The following is a 24,303-nucleotide window of genomic DNA, read 5'->3' on the forward strand; positions in this document are numbered from 1 at the left end:
CACAAGACTTTACAGGTTCATTCTAGCAATGTCTCAATGTCCCGGATAACACGTTAAGAGCGAGTAGGAATGTACCATCTCCAGCACACAGGGATTAGGCTTACCTTCATCTGTGGTACAACCCTGTTCACACACTATACTATTGTGCTATATTACAAATATTGAAGATTAAAGAAACACATCTTTGTATGGGTAATCATTAAACGGTAAGATATACTACATGAGACAGATATGAAGATCATTTCAGGTTTGTTGGATCCCGGGGGCATAGTGGGACCCAAAAATCTACCGGGAAATTTCGTAGACCACCAGCCCTCTGTGGTAAAAAAAGAATGGAAGAAAATGGTTCCCTGTAAATAAGCAAATGCTGAAATCTAAAATTAGAATAAAATGACTGCACAACAACATGAAATACCAAGTGTAATAATTATTAATTAAAAGATCTTGAAGTCAACAACAGTTCCCTAGTTTTGAGTAAGCTAAAGCTGGTTGCAGAACAGTTGCTTATAAAATTATTAAGCCTATTTGGAGAGGGATGTTTAATGTGACAAAATGTCAGTCATCATGTGATAATGAAGATACAAAATAGGCCTACTAAATGTTCTGAGCAGGTGTTGTCAGTGAACAGGCTGTAAAACTGTTGGCTATCTTCAAACACTCATGAAAAACTGATGCTGATTGTTTGGGAAGCATTCTCTAACAGCAGTCAAGTTGTCATTGACTACGTTTACATGCAGCCAATAACCCATTTAAATCCGGAATATTAGCAATAACCCGGTCGCGCACGTCCATGTAAACACCGGCAAAAACAGGAATATGCTCATATTCCTGTTTTTAAAATCCTGAATATTACCCCTGGAAGCTGCAGCCAGTAACACCGGTGGCTTTATTATTAACTGACTGAATACTTGACTCTTACCTGGACATTTAGATATGAAAGTTTATCACCAACAGTACCTGTGTGAAACATTATAAACATTGATGATCATCTGCCGACTCGACTGTTTCTGCACGTCCTCAGTCCACTTAATTAAGTGTGCTTGCAAAATTTTCGGAAGCATTTGCCCATCACAGCCCAAAATATATCTGTGGCGTAGTCGCCAAACAGGAAGTAGGTTATATCTCAGGATCTTTTTAACATTTCTAAACCAAACTTTTTATTTGAACTCGGGACTCCAATGTGAAGATGCCCAAGATAAAAAAACATTGCAGTAACATGTCTATATTATGTTATTTTCACTCTAAAATATCCAACTGAACCCTATGTAAAAAAAAGCTAGGCGTCTTCACCACTAGAGGGCAGCCTTTACGTTCAAACGTGCCTTCACACGTGACTAGACAGAAACTGACTGTGTGAATACGGTATTGAAAAACTATGTTGAGTATTATTTGATACTAAATCCGATGGAATATTAATACTTCTCATATACGTTTGTGCACAAAACTGCAAATGGATTTTATATTCTGAACGCTTATGTATCAACGCAAGCTCCTGGAGAACGTGCAGTTTCACATACAGGTAGGAACCTTTCTTTTATTTCAGTGATATATGGCATGACAAGTTTAATTCCCCTTTTCATCAATGTAATACATTGTAAACATATTGGTTAAAGACGCGTAGGATCTGCACGCGTCAGAATCACGTCCTCGCTTGCGTACCAGTGATCGTTTGGCGTTGGATCTATGACAGCTGCATGGTTTAAATGATTGTGAATTCACGCAAAAAAGTGTCACTTTACCTTAAATCATGCATGTGACGCCAAGTGCATTTAAACAGTCATGACTTTGAGAAATTTATGACACATTTAAAAACACAGCTTGCCAGACTGCGTATATGCCATTTACATAATCTTCAGATAAGAAAGCTATATATCTAAATCGTATGCTTAACTACTGTTGAACGGGAACACGATCGATTATGCTGTCAATCACTGAGTGAGATATTTTCTTTTATCGTAAATTTCAGAGAAACAGTTGTTAGAGGCGTCGCCAGCCTCAAGCCCCGAATGTAATGACCTGGGCTCATTTCAGTCAGCTTTAGGAAAGAACTAGAGACTTCCTGAAATTCATGTAATAGAGATGCATTTCATTAACAGGGCTCTACAGTGCGAGTATTTCACTCGCATTTGCGCCTAAAAATAGTAATGTGCGAACTTGTAAAATAATTTAGGAGCACAGTGCGCGAGTGATGGGCTGTTCTCATTACACTGAACATCAGCGAAGCATTGATTTCACATGGAGGACAGGTTCGCAATCTTGATGCGTGTGCATCTGTTTCATACAGCATGAGATGCAGAGCGCGAGTCACCCCTTCACGTGTATTCGCGCTTTGGTCTGCCCGCGTCAAGATGCGAAGACTGACAGTGGTGAGTTAAGAGACCACAGACCACTATGGCTGTTTTAACTTTATTTATTGTATTTCCAGCTTACAACACCACCTTTTCCGACAGTTGTTGTCTGATATGTCGGCTCAATGATCACTTACTTATCCACAATGACATTAGATGTCTTAATAAAGGAAACGATTTTTGTGAACTAGATAAAAGATCCTGGCGTTTCTCCGAAGTTCAAAGCAGACAAAGGCTCAGATATTATGCAAGTCATCGTTCTCCAGTGATGGGAGTTACGCGTTACTGTAACTCCACTACTTTTAGCAGTAACGAGCATGTAACGAAGTTTTTTTTTAAATCAAGTAACGCAATTACAATTACTGAAATTTAAATGAGTTTGTTACTCGCGTTACTCTATTTTGTAAAAAAATAGACAAGACATATCTGACGTCGCAGGACCGTGGTTGGCGGCGCAATGAATCATTACACTTCATCATAGCTGACAGTGCATTTAGAATGAACATGAAAAATCTAAACGGGACAACATATCTTTGTTTAAAAATTGTGCGCAAGTCATAATCCATAGGGTCTCATGTTTGTAAAGTATCTTCACCAAGCAATCGCATTATGACATCAACTTGCATTTGTAGTCCACAAAGGTAATACATCTGAGAAATGTTCATATATTCTTAGATGTTTACATCGGCTTCATGGAAGAGAACGATCTGCGATTGTTGTTTCCACTAAAATATTCACACTGCGCTGTACACCCGTGTTAAAACTCCATAGTATGTGTGAGCTCGCTTTTAGTTTTAGTTTCAGTCTCTCCGTATCCGAAAAAACAATCCACTCGCTCTGTGTCCATCTGACAAAACAATCCACTCGCTCTGTGTTCCGTCCGACAAAACAATCCACGTAGCCTACTCCGTTTTCTGATTAAATATCTTCCTTTAATCCTGTGTATCATTTAAATCCAACAGAAAACAAACAATATATGACCAAAGAGCGCAGTCCCTGTCGCAAGCTTCACAAGCTGTGTTCCAATTCAAGGGCTGCACCCTACTAAGCATGCGATAAAAGGTGAGCACTCGGTCTTTCAAGGCGCTCAGAAGTTCGCGAAGAGAACTGAAATGAGACGGTCTAACCTTCGGAGGACCCATAATTTGCGTCACCTGCTGCACGCACACATCGCGCCTGTCAGCAGGACACAGCGGAGACGTTTCTAACTTATTAAAATAAATATGAAATCAGAAAAATAATAATTTATTTTAGAAAATATGACATGTTGACACAATTGTCTCCAAATTTTTAAAGAGACACTACACAATTTTAACACATTATATATTTTTGTAAACATGCAGAATATTTGTCTAAATGGTCTAAATGATATACATAAATAAACTAAGTTTACATATTAAGATAATTTCTAACAAAAATATTCAAAGGTTGAATCTAAAGCAAAATAGGCTCCTACAGTATGTGATATATTAGAGTCTTACGTGTAAAATAGCCCATCCATATCATTTTACTGTTTGACTGTTCAGTACTGTTCATATTTACATTTAAAAAGAAGACATAAAAGTAACTTAAAAGTTACTTTTCTAAGTAACTAATTACTTTTGATATACAGTAACTGGTAGAGTAATTCAGTTACTTTTAAAAGAAGTAACTAGTAACTGTAACTAATTACTAATTTTCAGTAACTTGCCCAACACTGTCTTTCTCACACAAGAATGCAATTTAAACGAGTAACAGTTAATCGCCCATCGCTCACAGCCCAGCACCAGCACCACTGTATGCGTATCGCGCTGACAAACATACACCTGATTTTACTGCCCTGACGAAATCTAAAAGTATAATTTCTCTTATTAGAAGCTAGCCTAATGTTTGCCAGTTATTATATGGTGGTTGTAGTTTAAATAGAGGTAGTGAAATAATTAGCTTTGACAAAAAACTGCATAAACAATGTTATGTTCCATATTATAAAATTTTGGTTATGTGTACTTAAGTGAGTAAATATGTTAAATTCTCAATGAGTGTGATATGGCTCTTATTTACCCCTTTAAATGTAGAATAAAGCTTACTCGGGTATCTTACAATGCACTTATATTGTTATGCAGTTTTAAAATACAAAATACGAACATGTCTGGATCAGTGGCGGCTACTGGTCTGTCAAAGAGGGGAAGCTCATTTTCAGCCTACATCATAAAATTGTCCATTTATTTAAAAGTAAATTCTGCCCTACGTTCCTTTTCAAGCAAATGGTCTGTGACCCTGGTTTTATTACAGTAACCATGCTTTTTTGGTTGTAACTGTAGTAAAACCATGGTTAATTTTCGTAAGGGCACACAGCTTTCCCCTGTTACCCTGCAACAGGGGCGTGTCTAGAGGGGGGGCATGGGGTGGCACCGCCCCCCCTTGGAATATGATTGGCCCCCCCTGGTGCCCCCCCTCTAATCTCATTGGGCCAGCTAGATTTACTGTCAACCTGAAAATGCCCACCACACCATTGGACCAGAGAGCTGTCAATCACTGTTTGATTTGAGACTCGCGCGAACGCGAAGACGAAGCGAGCAGAGTAGTTGCACGTTTTTAAAACAGGAGGAAAGAGATACCATGACACCCACCACACCATTGGACCAGTTGTCAGACACCCACCACACCATTGGACCAGTTGTCAATCACTGTTTGATTTGAGACTCGCTCGAACGCGAAGGCGAAGCGAGCACAGTAGTTGCGCGTTTTTAAAACAGGAGGAAAGAGACACAGTGACACCCACCGCACAATTGGACCAGTTGTCAATCACTGTTTGATTTGAGACTCGTGCAAACGAGAAGAAGGAGGGCGCCCCGCCACAGACTCAACACTGGCACAAATCAAAAAGATTTTCCATGATTACCATTTACATTTTATTTTACTATTTAAAACGGCTTCATGTGCTTTTGCAAGCGCTCAGCAGCGCCTCTCTCTCTCTCTCTCTCTCTCTCTCTCTCTCTCGCGTGCACGCTTTTTCACTGCTGCGGGACCTCGACAGTCCCTCTCTGACACTGAGTGAGGGAGTTAAAAGTTGGCGGTGTTTTCCACCTGGGTTCCTCCGTTGTCTTTTCACGTAAAAGTTAACAGTCAACAGATGTTACTGTGAAGACGGTTGATCGAGTATTATGACTTAACGAAAGGTTAGTGTTTTCCCACACACACACACACCAGTTCTCTGTGCACGAGCTCTCTCTCTCCCTCCCTATGGTGCGATATGCGCCCGCGCGCTTAACAGTATTCTCTGATATTTTTGAATTTGCGCTGAATTGCTATGCGCGATCTACAATAAAACTATCACTCGCATTTAAAATTAAAAGCGCTCATAAACACAATCAGATGAGAAGAGCAACCCTGCATGTGACACACAGGTAATCCGAAATCACCTCGTATCAGTTCTTCAATGTAAATTGTATCAGACAATGTCGCATTTAAATTAGGATTTTAGCAGTATAAAGTAACAGCTGGTTGGATTAAACACGAGGTGTTATTGGGTCGTGTTTAGTCACTAGCTTAAACTCTTTCTTGTTGTCTGACAACAGAACAGATTATGTAAAAAATAGCATTCAGTTGTGTTAAAATACAATATAGGTTAATAAACAATGAAAGTCAGATCAGACAGAGTAGAAAAAGACATTTTTAAGTAGGCTAATATTTCCCCAAAATCCTGATATGTCAGAATGTTAACTAATACCAGCTACATGCAATGTACTTAAAGGAACAGTTCACTTAATTTAAATGGTCATATACATAAACTTGTTTCAAACCTGTATGAGTTTCTTTCTTCTGCTGAACACAAAAAAGAAAAGAGTTAAGAATGTCTGTAACCAAAATCAGTTGATGGATCCCATTGACTTCATATGTAGGAACAAAATAACATGCAGTCAATGGGGTTCATCAACTTTCTGGCTACTAAGATTCTTCAAAATATTTTATTTTGTGTTCAGCAGAAGAAAAACTCATACAGGTTTGAAATAACTTTAGGATGAGTAAATTATGACAATTTATGTGAACTATTCTGGAACAGAACTGTTGTTTTATCCATGCAAAATACAAAAAATTAATACCATCTATATTAGAGCACGTGGCATTGCACAAGAACCATGCTTAATATTTTCTAAACCAGTATTTACTTTGATTTGAATTTTTTGATTGGCCCCCCCTGACTGGTTCTTGGTCCCCCCTGTGCCCCCCCAATTTATAAAATCTTGGAATCGCCCCTGCCCTGCAAGTCCTGATCTGAATACAGGACATTCTGACCTCAGTCTCCCTGAATCAAAGTGATGGCCATAACTTTTCAGGACATTTTGGAAAGACTCCTCTGGAAATACCTGTCTCCATGTCGTCAAATTTCCCTGGATTGACTAATTCTTAAGAATTAACCTTAAGAATATAAGAAATTATTGTTTCCATGTATAATTTGATTAGTAAAATTTCACATTAATAATTAGGCTAATAAATCATATCATTTACATGTTGAATGCATACATTTCTATTGTTTTTATTTACTTTACATACTGACAGAGCCGGCCCTAGACCTTCGGGGGCCCTAAGCACAATAAAGAAATGAAATGATATTAGGCTATCAGTGCTGCTGTCGCTCTTTCCTATCGCTTATTTTAAAAATGAGCTTATGATCAATAAATTTGGTGACGGGAACTCTGGCCTACATTAAATCTGCATATAGCGTGGGAATATAATATCCTTATGAATTGAGCAGTTTAATTAACTTTTTTCACTGTGCTCCTATATTTCTTTGTGTGCTCCTAATTTTTTCATTTAGGAGCACATGTACTCCTTGGGAAAAAGGTTAGCATAGAGCCCTGTTATTATTGCCCTTTTATCATTAAATTAAAAAAGTACAATTCCATAATCTACTTTAAGTGCTCTATTTTCATGTACTAATGTTGTACTTAATACACAGCAAAATCCCCGGTGTTAAATAAACACTGTGGGTGTATATATAATCCACTCCCAGATGGGTGTGTATAAAGACTGGTGTTAAAATTTAACACTGAGGCTATGTTTACACGTGGACGGCTATTTTCATAAACGGACATTTCAACCTCTCCGGTTTCAAAAATAATATCGTGCACACATGTCAGTTTTCAGAAAAGTGATAATTTACACGTACCCGTGCATATATGCCGTCAAGAGAAGCTCAAGCCCACGTAAGCCAATCATCGGCGGCGCTGGTGGTGACGCCGACTGGTTCTTTGTGTTGGAGGGAGAAGTTGTTGCAGTAGGTGATAGATGACGTCAAAGTACCGCGAGAGCGAGTTGAGGAATCACACGTAGAGATCTAATTTCGAATCGCTCTCGCGGTACTTTGACATCATCCATCTATCGGTTCTTGCATCGCCGCATGAAGTCAAACACGCGTAAAATTGCTGACCTCCGAGCACTCGTCTCTGCTCCTCGACATAATGGAGCAGCATACAAACACACGAAACGAGTTTGCACGAACATAAATGTGATCTTGGAAGCGTTCAGAGTAGCAGTCACATGTAAATATAGGTCGCACTTTTGACGTAGGTGCGAGCTCTGGTGCATACTCTGTGACGTTGCCTGCTTAAACATCCGTTTGTCTCAGTTTACATGCAACTGTGCAACCGAAGATTTTCAAGATCTCCACTCTGGCTGGAGTTTTTAGAAACAATCGGTTTCAGAGGCGAGTTCTCCGTTTGCGTGTAGACGAGGGGCACAAACGAAGGTAAATCTCTCAGTTTTTAAAAATAACCATGTACGTGTAAACAGAGCCTGAAGCAGTGTTAAAGTTAATGAGATAATGAAGTGATGATTAAGACATTAATGGTGAACACCTGCTGGTCATTCTGTGTCAAATCAACTTAATTTTAGAATTTTCCCTGTCTTTAATTGTTTATTTTGAAAACTCTTTATCTGGATAAAGTCATACTAAAATAATGCAGAAAGATAAAATATTTAAATGTAATAGATGAAATCCCCATAGTTAAATAAACACTATTATCATCTCTGTTTGAAAATTAAAATTACAACTTGCTTGCAGAGTTACATGGATGATAAGTTTAACTTCGATACAACTGCTGTAATTCTGGTTAATTAAGTTAGTCACCATTGTGCCGATTAGTGCTTCCTTTAGTTGGGTACTTGGGTCTTCAAGTTTAGTGTTAGTTTTCTTCTGCTCATTGTGGCAGTGTGTTAATTAAACACTTCTGTTAGAGCAGAGAAAGATGAGAGAAATGAAGTCTAGAACTGTTACAATGTTAAGTATTATGAAAACATAAGTGTTGTGATTCAATGATCTCATACAAAAAAATAATCACTGTATGTAAGTGTATAATTTTATATTCGGTCCACCCCATGAAATCCATATAGCCTTAAGAGTTAATATTTTTCACCGAAATCTAATTTGTGGTGTCAGTCAGACACACGGAGACATCAACAATCAGCCTATAAAACACAATCATGGTGACAATCAACAACAAAGCTTCATGCCGCAATGCATGCTGGGTACCAGGATTGTATAAAACTCATTCATAACTCCCATCATGCATTTTGACATGACAAAATTTTGCAAATTTCTTACCATTTACTGTCACCCTTGTTGAGATTTGTATCAGAAGTTATGATGTCTCTCTTAAGCACAAAAAAAGCATTACAGCAGTCTTACAGAACAGTGTCTTTCATAGAGCATTTTTGTATTTGCATTGTTGTCTTTATCATTTATTTATGATCAAATGTTTTAATGATTGGTAAAGAATGAAACAAATAACCAATCTCAGATGCTATGAAAAATTTTCCTTCTACATCAAGCAATGAACAAACAGTCTTAATTAAACAATGTTACAATTGCTAAAAGAGGAAAATAAGTTTATTGAAGGTTAAAGGAAGAATGCCCAACTAAAGGAAACATTAATCACAATAATGGTGACTTCAAATGAACCCATAACAAACACAAACTTAAGATTTAATGTGATACATTCTGTAATTACATCACGTCAGAAAGAAGATTTGTCTACTAAATCACGTGTGTGGATGCTGGAATAGTTGAGCACTTGTATTTTGTTCTGACAGCTGTTTAGAAGTTAAACTTATCATCCCGGTTTAGAAAATAACGCTGCAAGTTAAAATTTTAGTTTTTTTAACAGAGATGATGATAGAGAGGCAAACGTGAAAGATTGCAGCTTTTGGGGTCATACACCCAACAATGTTCATTTAATACTGGGGATTTCGCTGTATTCATCTATTGCATTTTGTCTTTCTTCATAATTTTAGTATTACTTTCTCCAAAAAAAAAATCCAGGAAAATTTAGTTAATTTGACACAGAATGACCAGCAGGTGTTCACCATTGGTGTCTTGATCATCACTTCATTATCTCATTAACTTTAACACTGCTTCAGTGTTAAATTTTAACACCAGTCTTTATACACACCCATCTGGGAGTGGATTATATATACTCCCACAGTGTTTATTTAACACCGGGGATTTTGCTGTGTATAGCCTACTTTTTTTGTTCTTTAGTACTTTCATATGAAAATATGCTAAAATGTCATTTAAAAATGTATTTAGTTACCACTTGTAATACACTTGAACCCACCTTTGTATGAAAGATTAGTACAAGTTTACTTCAACTGGTATACATTTTTGAAATGCGAGATAGTATGTTAAATGCATTTCTGTTCATATTCATGACATCTCAAAATAACACAGATAAGGACACGTTTTTAAGATTATCTTAAGTACTAAAGAAGAATTTTTGGTATATTATGTAAAAAACTAGTACATGCTTTCACGTATTGAAACCAAACTTTGTATATTTTTACATTTCACAAATCACGTTAGTGACCGCACCAGAGCAGGCACACTTTTGCGGTTTCTCCAGAAGCGCATTTTCTAGTTTCTTTTATTGTTAATTTCACAGACAGTAGCACGGGCGCCGCAAACTCTTTATTTTTCAATCACTCCGCAAAGAGACTTAGATAACTCTGCTGATTTTGGACTTACAGATATGATTTATACATCATTTAAAAAGTTAAAGTGTCTAGTGCTTTTTTCTGTCCACTCCCATGAAAAACAGAATGTTGTGCTTTTCGCAAAATTAAGAAAACAAACATGATATAAATAAAAGTTATCTCCAGACGCTAATGTTTTCTTTGTGCTTCCATCAGACGCGATCGATGGCCAAACGCACACACAAACACACAATGCCTCATATTTTACGCACTTTGTATTAAGACGCATCTAAACACATCTAAAACCTTGTTTATTCGCGTATATCTCTGCACAGTAACTTTATTTAACGCATATTTCCCTGCATATTGCCTTCCTAACCAAAAAGTGACTTTGAAATTGTAAATCAATAGGCCTATATTGTTTTATGTGAATGAGTAAGCAGAATGATTTTCACATCATTTTAATAAAAAAACTCTTGACTACTAGATCCTGTTTTGAAAACTCTTGGGAAAACATGTTTAGTATGGGTTTTGTGGACTTCACTTAAACATTTAGCTTTTTAAAAAACCATGCATAAACATTTTTCTCTCAAAAATACAAACATGTGCTTACATGTTAATCATATAATATTGTACCCCAGTTTGTGCAGTGTTATGAGACTTTTGTCATTATTATGTTTTTAAGCAAATGAAAAAAGCACAAATGTCAGTGCATGTCAAAACTACTCCAGGGCCCTAAAAACCCCTTAGACCCCAGAGGGTTAATTTCAGAGAAACAGTTGTTACAAGCCTGTCTAAATATATGTGTTTGTGTGTGTGTGTGTGTGTGTGTGTGTGTGTGTGTGTGTGTGTGTGTGTGTGTGTGTGTGTGTGTGTGTGTGTGTGTGTGTGTGTGTGTGTGTGTACCTGGTAATTATCACGTTGTGGGGACCAATTGTCCCCACAAAGATAGGAATACCAGTATTTTTGTGACCTTGTGGGGAAATTTTGATGTCCCCATGAGGAAACAAGCTTATAAATCAAACAGAATGATGTTTCTTGAAAATGTGAAGTAGTAGAAGAGTTTCTGTGATGGTTGGGGTTAGGGAATGGGGTAGGTAAGGGGTATAGAATATACAGTTTGCACGGTATAAAATGCATTACGTCTATGGAATGTCCCCACAAAACATGGAAACCTGTGTGTGTGTGTGTGTGTGTGTGTGTGTGTGTGTGTGTGTGTGTGTGTGTGTGTGTGTGTGTGTGTGTGTGTGTGTGTGTGTGTGTGCGTGTGTGTGTCATGAATGCTTTCACGTATTGAAACCAAACTTTGTACATGGTGTTGGGACTCCAATGCGAGGATGCACAAGATAAAAAACATTCTAAAATTTTACATTTCACAAATCACGTTAGTGACCGCACCAGAGCAAGCACACTTTTGCAGTTCCTCGGGTATTGCATTTTTCTAGTTAACGGCTTTTCGTTCAATCCGCGTGAGCTAAACATTTTTGTTCTGTACTTTTTTACTTGCATGTATTTCTAAACATTTTCGGCCAAGTTACACTCAGGATATAATCAGAGCCGGACAGTAACGGAGTACATTTACTTGAGTACAGTACTTAAGTACAATTTTGAGGGATCTGTACTTTACTCGAGTATTATTTTTGGGGAAAAACTTTACTGAAGTACATTTGAGAGGCAAATATTGTACTCTTTACTCCACTACATTTCTATCCATAACTGTGAGAACCCGTTACTTCTTCTAAAAAAAGGAAAAAAGAAAAATCTCAGAAACCCTTGTTGTTTCCATTTTCTCAAACGTAATTGGATTGTGCAGGCGCCACTGATTGGGACAGCCTATCAGCTATCACCTTCAGCTTTCTGCCAAAGTCCCAATAGTCAGATTTAGATAAGAGAAGAAATCATGGACGAAACAATGGATGAAGACACAGCAGGTCCATCCTGGGAATGTGACAACCCGTGGCTCCACCTCGCCAGACTATTTTAATTTTCTAAACAAGTTAATGATAGTTTTCGATTTAAGTGTTTGCTGTGTATTCTCGTCTTCTCCGGTTTATTTGTATTCAAATACATAAAATATACAGAATCCGCCAATTATCAGACCGGCCCTTGCAGCCTTAAACACTACCGGCCCACCGGGAACAGTCCCGACTCTCCCGATTGCCACTCCGCCACTGTATCAAACAGGCAGATACAGTATGAATAGGACATTACGATGAGTAAAAACCATGTAAAAAATTGCTGTAGTTATGCAGCAGTTTGTTTAAAGTAAGATGAACTTTATCTTTACAGAATAAAACTGTAAAATAACAACCTCATGCAAAGTATTCTGGGAACCAGAAATTCTCATCAACCTTTTTCTGTGCTGTTATATATTATAGAACTGTGACTGTGACTGTAACTCATTAAAAACAAAAGATAATAATGCTATTTTAAACATTTGAATTACAATTTGAATTCATTGTTTAAAAAGTTACCAATTGTATTTAAACTAGCAAAAAAATGTATCCTTTACTGATGCCGTGCATTTTTTTCAGCAGGTATGTTGGAAGTGCCTTTCTGTGGTGGAAAAGATGTATTTCAGTATGAGCAAATAGAAAAAATATCAAGCAAAGAAAACATTTAAGGAAATGACCACAAGACCTCACCTGAACGCCAAAAGCCTTTAGGATGTGCTATAAAGTATCTCCCATCATCAATAGAAGATATCTGAAAAATAACTCTTGATGGATATAAATGTTTAATTAGGTTGTTAAAACAAAGATGACACTGAATGTGTGCTTGATTTAAAGCTTAAGGTGCACTTCAATACAAAGAATCAGTTTGCACCATTTTTAATGGCAGTATGTTTTGTGTCACATGAAAAAATGTACGCAACAAAATCTTTGCCAAGTGTATAGGCTGTTTGTCATTGGTGTTAAGCTTGTGAAATGGTGACTTCATTGCTTTTATAATAACAGTGGTAATGAGATACATGTTAATGCAGTTAAAGGTTTAAGGGTGTATTTCAAAACTGGAAGTTTCCATGCTTTAGAGGTCAAAACTGTAAAAGGGATAGATATTTAGTAATGCTTGTAGGGTTTATGTTTATTTGTTTATTGTTATATTTTGTCTTTACATTTAGGCATATAGCAGAGTGTTTTGTTTTTTCAGTATAATAAGCTTGTTTCTTTTGCTTGTTTTGGTGTCTTATACCCGTTGATAAGTGATTTTCTAATTCTCATGGGTGATACATTTAGATTATATTTACATTTAAGTCACAACAAATGAAAAAAAAAATGTTAGCAATTGTATTTAAATCTCAAAATGTTTGATATCCAAGCTTTGGAAAAGAGACTAGAAGAAAAAAGTTTCTGCATGAAGGAACTTCAAACAAACATCCAGCAGGCAGTGAAAACGACTCACCCACCACTCATCAGGTATTGCTTATACACTTACAGTAATATTACTACACTTATTAGCACTACTGAACCCACTTCACACTAGACACTTTAAACAATTTGTCCACTGCTGAAATACATTTTTGAACTGTTTCTTTATATAGTCTGTATATAGTCTTCCTTTGCATTTAACTATACTAGAAAAATGGCAATAAACCCAAATTTGAACAAAGGCTGTTTTTAATGTTTAGTTATAGGGACCATGCAGGGTCATTGGCTAACAGATCATAAATCAAGAGCCTATCAGCTCGCACCATGCAAGTGGATTATCTGACAGATTACCCATAGATGACCGATGAGTAAACTAAGGCAACTGGCTAGCAAATTACATATTGTTTCATTATTATATAACTCTATACCAGCTTTAATAGAAAATTATTACAAATAAAAAGTATGCAAAAATCAAGTCAAATATTTTTATTGCCATAAAAGTGGCTTAACAACACAGTGAAAACAACTACTAATAATAACGTCTTAAGCTATATATATATTAGTTGCCAATGCACATCATACCACATAGTCATTTATTAATAAATGTGTATATTTTTCTATTTTCTATTTTCCCCAAGGTAGTAACATTACAGTTTTACACAGTGCACTGTATTCAGAAAGTATTCGGGAGTATGGGCTATGAGAGCTTCCCTATAAGACCACAGTTGATTTTTTCTTACACAACATTCACCTTCCCTTTGGGTAGGATGTGATGATCTACCTTTAGTGAAAGTGGGCCATGTCCCGGTAACAGTCTGTTGAGTGAATCTCAGGTAAGTGCTCTCCTCCCCATCTGTTAGTGAGGGTAGTGGGAACGCTTTATCTGGTGTGCGCGAAGAGCACGTAGGAGTTTTCCTTACTCAAACATGTTCTGAGGGCAGAAAGAAATATAATTGGTTCACAAAAATGACCAATCAAAGTGCTTGTTACTGGTTTAAGCCCTCAACGGAGCCTTCAAGGCAGCTTCTGCAGTGAAAGAGTTCGAGCTCACCGTTGGTCAGGTGAGTAGCGCAGATATGGTAAGATAGGAATGAGACTATATTTGAGTTCAGCTTGAAATGTTTTGAGCATTTAAGTGATGTGTTTTCACGTGTCTGTGGCACGATTTTCTTTTTCGTGCTAGTTTCATGTATTTGTTATTTAATTGTTTTTTCTGTTTTTTTACCATTGTTGCTTGGGTTTGGGCTTAGAACAACTTTCTGTAACATACAATGACATCCTCACCCTAACCCAACTCTAACCCCAAGCAAAACAGTTTAAATTTCTGTTAAATAAATGTATAAACCAATGCTTAAAATGACATTCTAACCCAAACCGAACTTTATCCTCACACGAAAACAGTTTAAAAATCTGAGGAAAACCACAAATCTAACCCCAATCCCAAACGACAATGGTTTAAAAAAAAGGAAAAAAAAGAGTAACCAATACGTGAAATTGGCACAAAAAAGAAAGTCATGCCACGGACACGTTAAAACGCGGAAACACGTCACTTAAATGCTCGAAACATTTCTGCTGCATTCTGTGGCCAGAATCTGAGCCTTATTTTTTGACAGAAACATACATTTTCTATAAAGTAGCTTTGAATCTGTATGAAAAGCGCTATAAAAAAAATTTAAATTAATAAAATTGAATAGAACCTTTGTGTTTCTAATGGTGTAAAGATATTCAGCAATACTTTATAAGGTTGTATTTGTTAATATTAGTTAGCTAACATGGACTAACAATGAACAATACTTCTACAGCATTTATAGTTCATGTCAATTTCAACATTTACTTTTTATACATTTATAAAACGAGCATCGTAACTGAAACCAGTGGCGTGTTTTCCATTTTGAGGGCCCTAAGCAAAGTCCAAGAACCTGGAACCCCATGCCCCAGCATTGCCCAAGGTTTTTCATTTGAATTGCACAACAATAATATCCAGTATATAGAATTAATTGAGATATATATATATAAACCAGGTTTATTTTGTTTTACACTGCTTAAAATAACACTAAATTGTTACAGTTTGGTATGACAAAAATTTTTGGTTTAAAAAAATGTTTCATGCCCCTCTCAGATATATCTCTTGCTTGCAAATATCTTATAGGATGTATTTAAAACAATGTAATTAATACTGCAACTTTAGTGTCTGACATCTTACTAAAAAAAGCATTAGATTCTGATTCAGACTGATCTAACAAACTGAACTAACAAACACCAGCAAACAACATTGTAAGTTGGTTATTGCTTGAATTTATGGATGGGACTCACATAACTCTCCTTTTCATATTGCAAAAACAAACTTACTGTGAGATACAACAAGCATATAGACTAGACATACACTAAAGATGAGATTTTAATGACAATGATGAGACACAGAATATGATTTATGAATTTTCGACATGATTTAAACCCCTGCGTGGTGTCTTTATCATGTTTATCCCTGTACAAGTGTGGAACAAAAGATGCGTGTCACTGATCAAACCAAACCACCAATCATAGTTGTGAAGCCCGAAGTCTTTAAAGTAAACTTGACCATCGAGTGAATGTTGTGCAGTTAAGAGAGCACAGAGAGAGTCGAGCGAGCACTCATTTCAGCACTTGTGTGGCTGCATTTGTGCACGCTGAGCAGAGGTGCGCTTTCCCGTAGAGTTTCGCTTATTACTCTAAAATTTTATTTTTGACCCATAATGTGTAAATATTGGACAGAACACTAGCTGGGTTAAAAATGACCCCATGGGGGTCAAAAAATGACCCAATGTTGGGTTGTTGTTATGCATCCATGGGGTATAATAACCCAGCAGTTGGGTCAATTTTTAACCCAGAACGTGTTCTGTCCAATATTTACCCATTATGGGTCAAAAAGAACCCAGCCATTTTTAGAGTGATGAAGTAGCCTATATGTTCCCTCGCGGGGATGCGCGAAAAGATTATTCTGCGTGCATACTCGCACATCTCTTGCTCGTGCGTGCTTTATCCGTATCTTAGATTTGGGTCTGAATAAACCTAACATACTTTCGCACACCTTGTGGCCAGTAGGGGGCCCCCCAATCCCACGGGGCCCAACGCAATTGCGTGGTGGGTAAACACGCACTGACTGTAACATTAATAAATGCATCATGAAATAACACGAATAACTGTACTGACAATAAATAACATTAACAAGAATTAGTACCATATGTTTAAAACTATTTTGTTTCAGTGTTTGTTCATGTTAGTTAATGCATGTTTATTAATACAACCTTATTGAAAAGTGCTACCAAATATTCTGATTATATTATCTGTGTCATAACATTCTAGCTTTGATTTTACTTGTATTTTTCCAATGTGGTCCAAATATTCATACTTTCTTTTATGATTCGGGTTATTAAATCATAACAAATATTGTAGTGCTGGTCTGAAACTGATGTTTTCTGGAGTTTTTTGGGGTACATTTTTGTGATTGATTTGTGTGTAGAGAGCAAATGTTGTTAGTCTGATCTGACTTTTACTCTAGACATTGAATTTGAAAAGAAGTGCCTGAATATGAGCATTAAGGATTTACAGACTTTCCCAGATTACTTTACCCACAAATGCCTCTGTATTAAGCCCATACTCCAGGTCTCAGGAAAACTAGTTAAAATAGGTTTAATAGAGAAACCGGCATTGCTGCAGGGCTGTGCCGGTGTGACTGAGGTGTTGTCCCAGATAGCAGACAACTCCAGGCCGAATTTGCACAGGATTCGCTGACTTTAGCCTGGATCCGTTGTGTATCCGGCCTGGAGTCGTCTGCTGTCTGGAGTTGCTTTTTGATGTGGACTATATTTTTTAAATTCCCAAGTGTTTCACAATAATTTTGTCTTATTTAAAGTTTGTGTGTCTCATAGTGTTTTGGTTGGAGAACGGAGAATTTTATTTTTTATCAAATCAGATTTCAGATATAGAATTTAATTGTTGCACTGCAGATTTGGCATTGATTTTGTTAGTCATAAACTGTGTTATTTGAAATCTCTTAATTTGGTTGGAAATCTCTTTTAAACCGATTGGGTTCAGTTTGATCACATTGCAGTACTTTTATTCAGTTCAAAGGGGTTTGGGGACTTTCTTAAAGAGCACATTAATTAGACATTGGTCTGGTACAAAGTAAAAAAGTACAATCAAATAAAAAAAAATTCTTCAACCTAAAAAAATTAAGTTGTTTCAACTTATGTTTAAGTGAAATATTAATTGACAATGTTAAGTTAAAACACTTACATTTGTTAGATGTTACCAATTGAAGTAATTTTGTAAAAGGAAGGAAGGAAGGAAGACTGTGGTCTGACTTTGAATACACGTGAAAAGGAGGGTCCAAGTCTGTGATAGCCATCACACCACTAGAGGTCACTATCAACTGACTATTGATATGGGACTTCAGTGTTTTTAGATGTTGCCCTGTGGCCCTGGTTTTGGATGTTCATGTTCTTTGATTTTGGATTTATTTGACTGGCTTTAATTCTTGTGCTTTATATTTATGGAAGAAATTAATCTGGAAGAAAGATTTTTTAACACCTAAAAATGGCACGCAATACCTTTAATGTACATTCATAACAGTAATCAGACGCTTTACATTAAGGCCTAAGACATTATTTAATAAAATACAGCATTTCTAGATGTGATTTAAAAGTAATGCTTCTGACAGAAATGTTACAATCGTTTCCATATGTGCATCAGTCTGCTTTTCCACTACTGTAGTTAGACTCCTCCCTACCTTATCCCCAAGCCCACCCCTCCACCACTACCATTAAATGTAGAATTTTTAAAACACTTTTATGATGTCTGTTTCAATCAGAACCATCTGGCACATTTTGGCATGGCTGCAAACTTATGGAAATGTAATCATGAAAAGAAAGTTAAATAAATGTAAATGGTAAATGAAAGAAAAAAAAATAAAACAAAAAGAGCATTATGAAAACAAAGAGAACCTGTGGTGAGCAGCTTTCTCTCAACTGTGAGGTGACTCGAGTAAAAAATAGAAGTTCCATTAGAGATGAGGATGGAATGGAATGGAAACTAGTGGAGGCTTAAATGAGGGAAAATAGCGAAAGAATGAAAATGGCTGAACTATTGCAAAGCAGATGGCATTGAGACAGTAATGGCAGTTGACAGACATAAGTTCATGGAAGGTTCATGATGACATCATTGGCTGTTTTAAGAAGTGTTTATATCTCAGTATACACCGTTCACACACACACACACACACACACACACGCACACACCACGCACGCACGCACACACACACACGCTACTGTAGGCTAAGATGATGTGTATGTGTCACAAGTCGGGGTGGACCCAGATGTAAATAAGGTCACGCCCCTTTCTCCACCTCGAGGAGATTCCCAAAGCCACCCCAATGACCAGACACACAAGGTAGGCATAAATTAAAATGTACTTTATTTAATTTATTTAAAATTTATAAATAAGGCAGGGGAAAAAGGGGAACTTAAAATAACGGCCCCTCTAGGCTCTCTTCACAGCTCGGTATCTCAGCGTTCATGCTAGTTCTCTTCCTCTCCACAGACGACTGTTGGAACACAGGGACACAGTGAATCATTTCAAGGTTTTCTCTCACCTCTGTGCTGGTTACAGCTTCTAGGTAGGTATGGCTCTCTCCACAGCTCAATATCTCTGTGCTCACGCTGGCTCTCTTTCCTTCCACAGGCAACTGCTGGGATACAAGGACACAGTGAATCGACTTCAAGGTTTTCTCTCACCTCTGTGCTGGTTACAGCTTCTAGGTAGGTATGGCTCTCTCCACAGCTCAATATCTCTCAGACGGCTACGGGTGGCGGCTTAACGCTGGCTCTCTATGTGATGCGTCGATTGGACGGTGGTGTACAATGGGACGCTGGAGACCAAAACCCACTCGGCGTTCGTGTTGGCTGACAGAGGGGCGAGGATGTCACGCCGGCACACCGGGTCGAACGCTGCCCTTTCCTCGAGACCCGTTGGTCAATCGAAAACTGGACCGGGGCGCCCTTTCGTCGAGACCTCGGGCCGGCGGATCTCGTTCGCCTCCACTCTGTAGTGATGAATAGAAAGACACAGGTAAAGCAACAACCGTAAGGTAATACTCACACACACCGCCAATCGCACCGTTCTTCGCCGTCACTCTGTAATACTGTCGGACTGAAACACGCTACAGCATAATTCTTACAGATGTTCTCTAGCGCCGTTTTTCCTCTTCGTCGTCCCGGGACGAGTGACTGAAAGCAGGGTTACGTCAGACAAGACACAGCACTCTCACTGCAAGACACAGCATTCCACAGCACCACTTCAAGTGAAAAATATCTACATACAAAAGTCTCACCCACCACGCTCAGTGCACACAATGACGCCCGCCTTCTTCCACTTTGCTCTGGGCGAGAATAGGGAGATGATAGACGGCCTAGTATTTGTTTATTGTCGTCACTGTAGCTGTTTACACAAAAACCCTTCGGCTCACCCACCACGCTGGTACAGGGGTAGGGCCACTCGTTCTCCCTTGAAAACACTCCAAAAATGATTATAAATCAACTGCATATAAAACACCTCTTCAATTGATGTATGTACTCACAATCACTGTCTTCCTTCGTCCTAGGTTGACTTCACGCTGTAAAAACTCCAAATGCATCAATGAGGCTTTTTCCAGCCACCATATCACTTCTTCACAGATGCAAACTCACAACAGCAAGTTTCCCTCTTCCTCCGTTCCTCTCGTCCAACGTCAGTATCCGTCTAGTATTTCACCTATAAGGTCGTCGATATCTTCCTTCGTACAGCTCAATGATCCAAGCGAGAGAGAGAGAGCAATACAGCGATCCAAACAGCGTATCTGGCGAGCCCAACTCGTCACTACGATCCACAACAACACACCGTAACAACGACAGCTTCGGGGGCTGCCTTTAAAAGATCAACGGCTTGCCTTCCTTTCGCCGCCTGTGGCTCTGTCCTCTTTCCGCTCGCCTCAGCGATCCCCGGATCAACAGAGCCGTCGGGCTCTTCAGAAGGTGCGTGTCTTTGTGTTGCCTTTGGCAAAGGAGCTCCCCCGTGTCAGTCACTTCTCGTGTGCATCGCTCTCGTGTCAATCGCTTTTTCTCTTTGTGTTCCCACAGAGCTATTTAAATGTTTCCTCTTTCCGCAACCTCCAATCACACTTCGTTTCATTGATGCTTCACACCTGTGGCTCGTAAAGCCCTGATAGCATTTCCCTGGAAACCAGGAAGTAAAAAGGTCCGTCTTTGTATGTGGCCCGGTGGGGAAACCTTCCGGGCGGAACCAAAACTTCCCTAACTTTGGTTCCGCCCTTAGAAAGATCGTCACCTTGTGACATCCTCCCCCGCCAATCCGTTCTCGTCCCGAGAACGCGTTGTTTGGGGACTGATATTGTGTCGATGGGAACTTTTACTTTTTAAAAAAAACGTGGTAGGTCATTGGGGGACCTTGGTCTCAACCCGAGGTGGACTGCCGACTACGCCAAATCTGTCACAAGTCGGGGTGGACCCAGATGTAAATAAGGTCACGCCCCTTTCTCCACCTCGAGGAGATTCCCAAAGCCACCCCAATGACCAGACACACAAGGTAGGCATAAATTAAAATATACTTTATTTAATTTACTTAAAACTAATAAATAGGGAAGGGAAAAAGGGGGGACTTAAAATAACGGCCCCTCTAGGCTCTCTTCACAGCTCGGTATCTCAGCGTTCATGCTAGTTCTCTTCCTCTCCACAGACGACTGTTGGAACACAGGGACACAGTGAATCATTTCAAGGTTTTCTCTCCCCTCTGTGCTGGTTACAGCTTCTAGGTAGGTATGGCTCTCTCCACAGCTCAATATCTCTGTGCTCACGCTGGCTCTCTTTCCTTCCACAGGCGACTGCTGGAGTACAAAGACACAGTGAATCGACTTCAAGGTTTTCTCTCACCTCTGTGCTGGTTACAGCTTCTAGGTAGGTATGGCTCTCTCCACAGCTCAATATCTCTCAGACGGCTACGGGTGGCGGCTTAACGCTGGCTCTCTATGTGATGCGTCGATTGGACGGTGGTGTACAATGGGACGCTGGAGACCAAAACCCACTCGGCGTTCGTGTTGGCTGACAGAGGGGCGAGGATGTCACGCCGGCACACCGGGTCGAACGCTGCCCTTTCCTCGAGACCCGTTGGTCAATCGAAAACTGGACCGGGGCGCCCTTTCGTCGAGACCTCGGGCCGGCGGATCTCGTTCGCCTCCACTCTGTAGTGATGAATAGAAAGACACAGGTAAAGCAACAACCGTAAGGTAATACTCACACACACCGCCAATCGCACCGTTCTTCGCCGCCACTCTGTAATACTGTCGGACTGAAACACGCTACAGCATAATTCTTACAGATGTTCTCTAGCGCCGTTTTTCCTCTTCGTCGTCCCGGGACGAGTGACTGAAAGCAGGGTTACGTCAGACAAGACACAGCACTCTCACTGCAAGACACAGCATTCCACAGCACCACTTCAAGTGAAAAATATCTACATACAAAAGTCTCACCCACCACGCTCAGTGCACACAATGACGCCCGCCTTCTTCCACTTTGCTCTGGGCGAGAATAGGGAGATGATAGACGGCCTAGTATTTGTTTATTGTCGTCACTGTAGCTGTTTACACAAAAGCCCTTCGGCTCACCCACCACGCTGGTACAGGGGTAGGGCCACTCGTTCTCCCTTGAAAACACTCCAAAAATGATTATAAATCAACTGCATATAAAACACCTCTTCAATTGATGTATGTACTCACAATCACTGTCTTCCTTCGTCCTAGGTTGACTTCACGCTGTAAAAACTCCAAATGCATCAATGAGGCTTTTTCCAGCCACCATATCACTTCTTCACAGATGCAAACTCACAACAGCAAGTTTCCCTCTTCCTCCGTTCCTCTCGTCCAACGTCAGTATCCGTCTAGTATTTCACCTATAAGGTCGTCGTTATCTTCCTTCGTACAGCTCAATGATCCAAGCGAGAGAGAGAGAGCAATACAGCGATCCAAACAGCGTATCTGGCGAGCCCAACTCGTCACTACGATCCACAACAACACACCGTAACAACGACAGCTTCGGGGGCTGCCTTTAAAAGATCCACGGCTTGCCTTCCTTTCGCCGCCTGTGGCTCTGTCCTCTTTCCGCTCGCCTCAGCGATCCCCGGATCAACAGAGCCGTCGGGCTCTTCAGAAGGTGCGTGTCTTTGTGTTGCCTTTGGCAAAGGAGCTCCCCCGTGTCAGTCACTTCTCGTGTGCATCGCTCTCGTGTCAATCGCTTCCCCTCTTTGTGTTCCCACAGAGCTATTTAAATGTTTCCTCTTTCCGCAACCTCCAATCACACTTCGTTTCATTGATGCTTCACACCTGTGGCTCGTAAAGCCCTGATAGCGTTTCCCTGGAAACCAGGAAGTAAAAAGGTCCGTCTTTGTATGTGGCCCGGTGGGGAAACCTTCCGGGCGGAACCAAAACTTCCCTAACTTTGGTTCCGCCCTTAGAAAGATCGTCACCTTGTGACATCTGTTACAGTTTTTTTATTCGCTTTGGTGCTATTTTCACAAGTATGTGGTAAAACCTCACAACTGTTAGTACAAAACTCACAGCAGATCATCAAAAAGTCAGTTTTTTCAAACATGTAATCACATTTTCAATTGACTTAGTACAACACACAAAATGATGCATTCACTTTTTCACCACACTTAATCATTGTGTCATCAAAGAAATACTTTTCATTTGAAGTAATTGTCTTTCACAATGCAATGCTCACAATACTTTTGATATGCTTCTCATCTCATTTGCGTAAATACATTTGACCAGCACTAAATCCAACTGATCTTAATGGTTAATCACTGAACCATTTGGTAAACCTATATATTTTCATTTCAGCAATATACAGTATATGGATTTTGAGAACTACAGAAATAAAATGTGTGTTTGATCAAACATATCAATTATGTGTAACCACACATGATAAAATACTCTTTATTGCTAATTGATTTTACATAGTGGTAACCAAAGTTGGTCATTACAGTAGATATACTGTAAAAGTGGGGGTGTGAACACTGGCAATTTATTTCAACAAGAGAGGATCTGTCAGAGAGGTGGGCATGGGGACCCACAGAGAGGTCAAAGAGGTGGACAAAAATCTACGGCCAAAGACAGGCTCGATCCAAATTACTGTAATGTAATGTAATGTGTGCACTAAATTTTATGTTTTCATTCAGTTACATCATAGAAAGTATACCTATGTTACAATTATATCTGAAAAAAAACTACTGTAATTTGCTCAAATGATTGTAGAGGATGTCTTCATTGATCCTTCACTTGATTACACATGGATGGATATTTTGGAAATGATAGATTATGTAAGTAACGTAAGTGTATTGCCTAATGTGAAACTGTGTACAGCAATATGTATTTTATAGTATTGTAGCATATTAATGTCAGCACTTTTAAGGCTGATTTGAAACATGTATCTTGCATTGTTTGCTGTTGGATGAACTGATTGTTACAGTTTTTTACAATCACTTTGCTACTATTTTCAGAACCTTGATGTCATTTTTCACAACTCTAGATACAAAACTCAAAACGGTAATCA

At 38.9% G+C, this 24,303-nt stretch overlaps 1 long non-coding RNA gene across 2 annotated transcripts; it reads right to left on the bottom strand.

The window, feature by feature from the left end:
• Positions 1-19,098: 19,098 nt before the first annotated feature.
• Positions 19,099-23,405, bottom strand: LOC141369438 (uncharacterized). 2 transcript variants are annotated; one of them, XR_012373121.1, is made up of 2 exons: positions 22,228-23,405; positions 19,099-21,935 (listed from the first exon to the last, which is right to left on the bottom strand). It is a non-coding gene; the product is annotated as an uncharacterized lncRNA (long non-coding RNA). The 2 variants fall into 2 exon arrangements; XR_012373120.1 differs by having other exon boundaries at positions 19,099-22,119.
• Between the last annotated feature and the right edge of the window lie 898 nt (positions 23,406-24,303).

This window comes from Misgurnus anguillicaudatus, chromosome 14 (assembly GCF_027580225.2).
Source record: "Misgurnus anguillicaudatus chromosome 14, ASM2758022v2, whole genome shotgun sequence".
Lineage (NCBI taxonomy): Eukaryota > Metazoa > Chordata > Actinopteri > Cypriniformes > Cobitidae > Misgurnus > Misgurnus anguillicaudatus.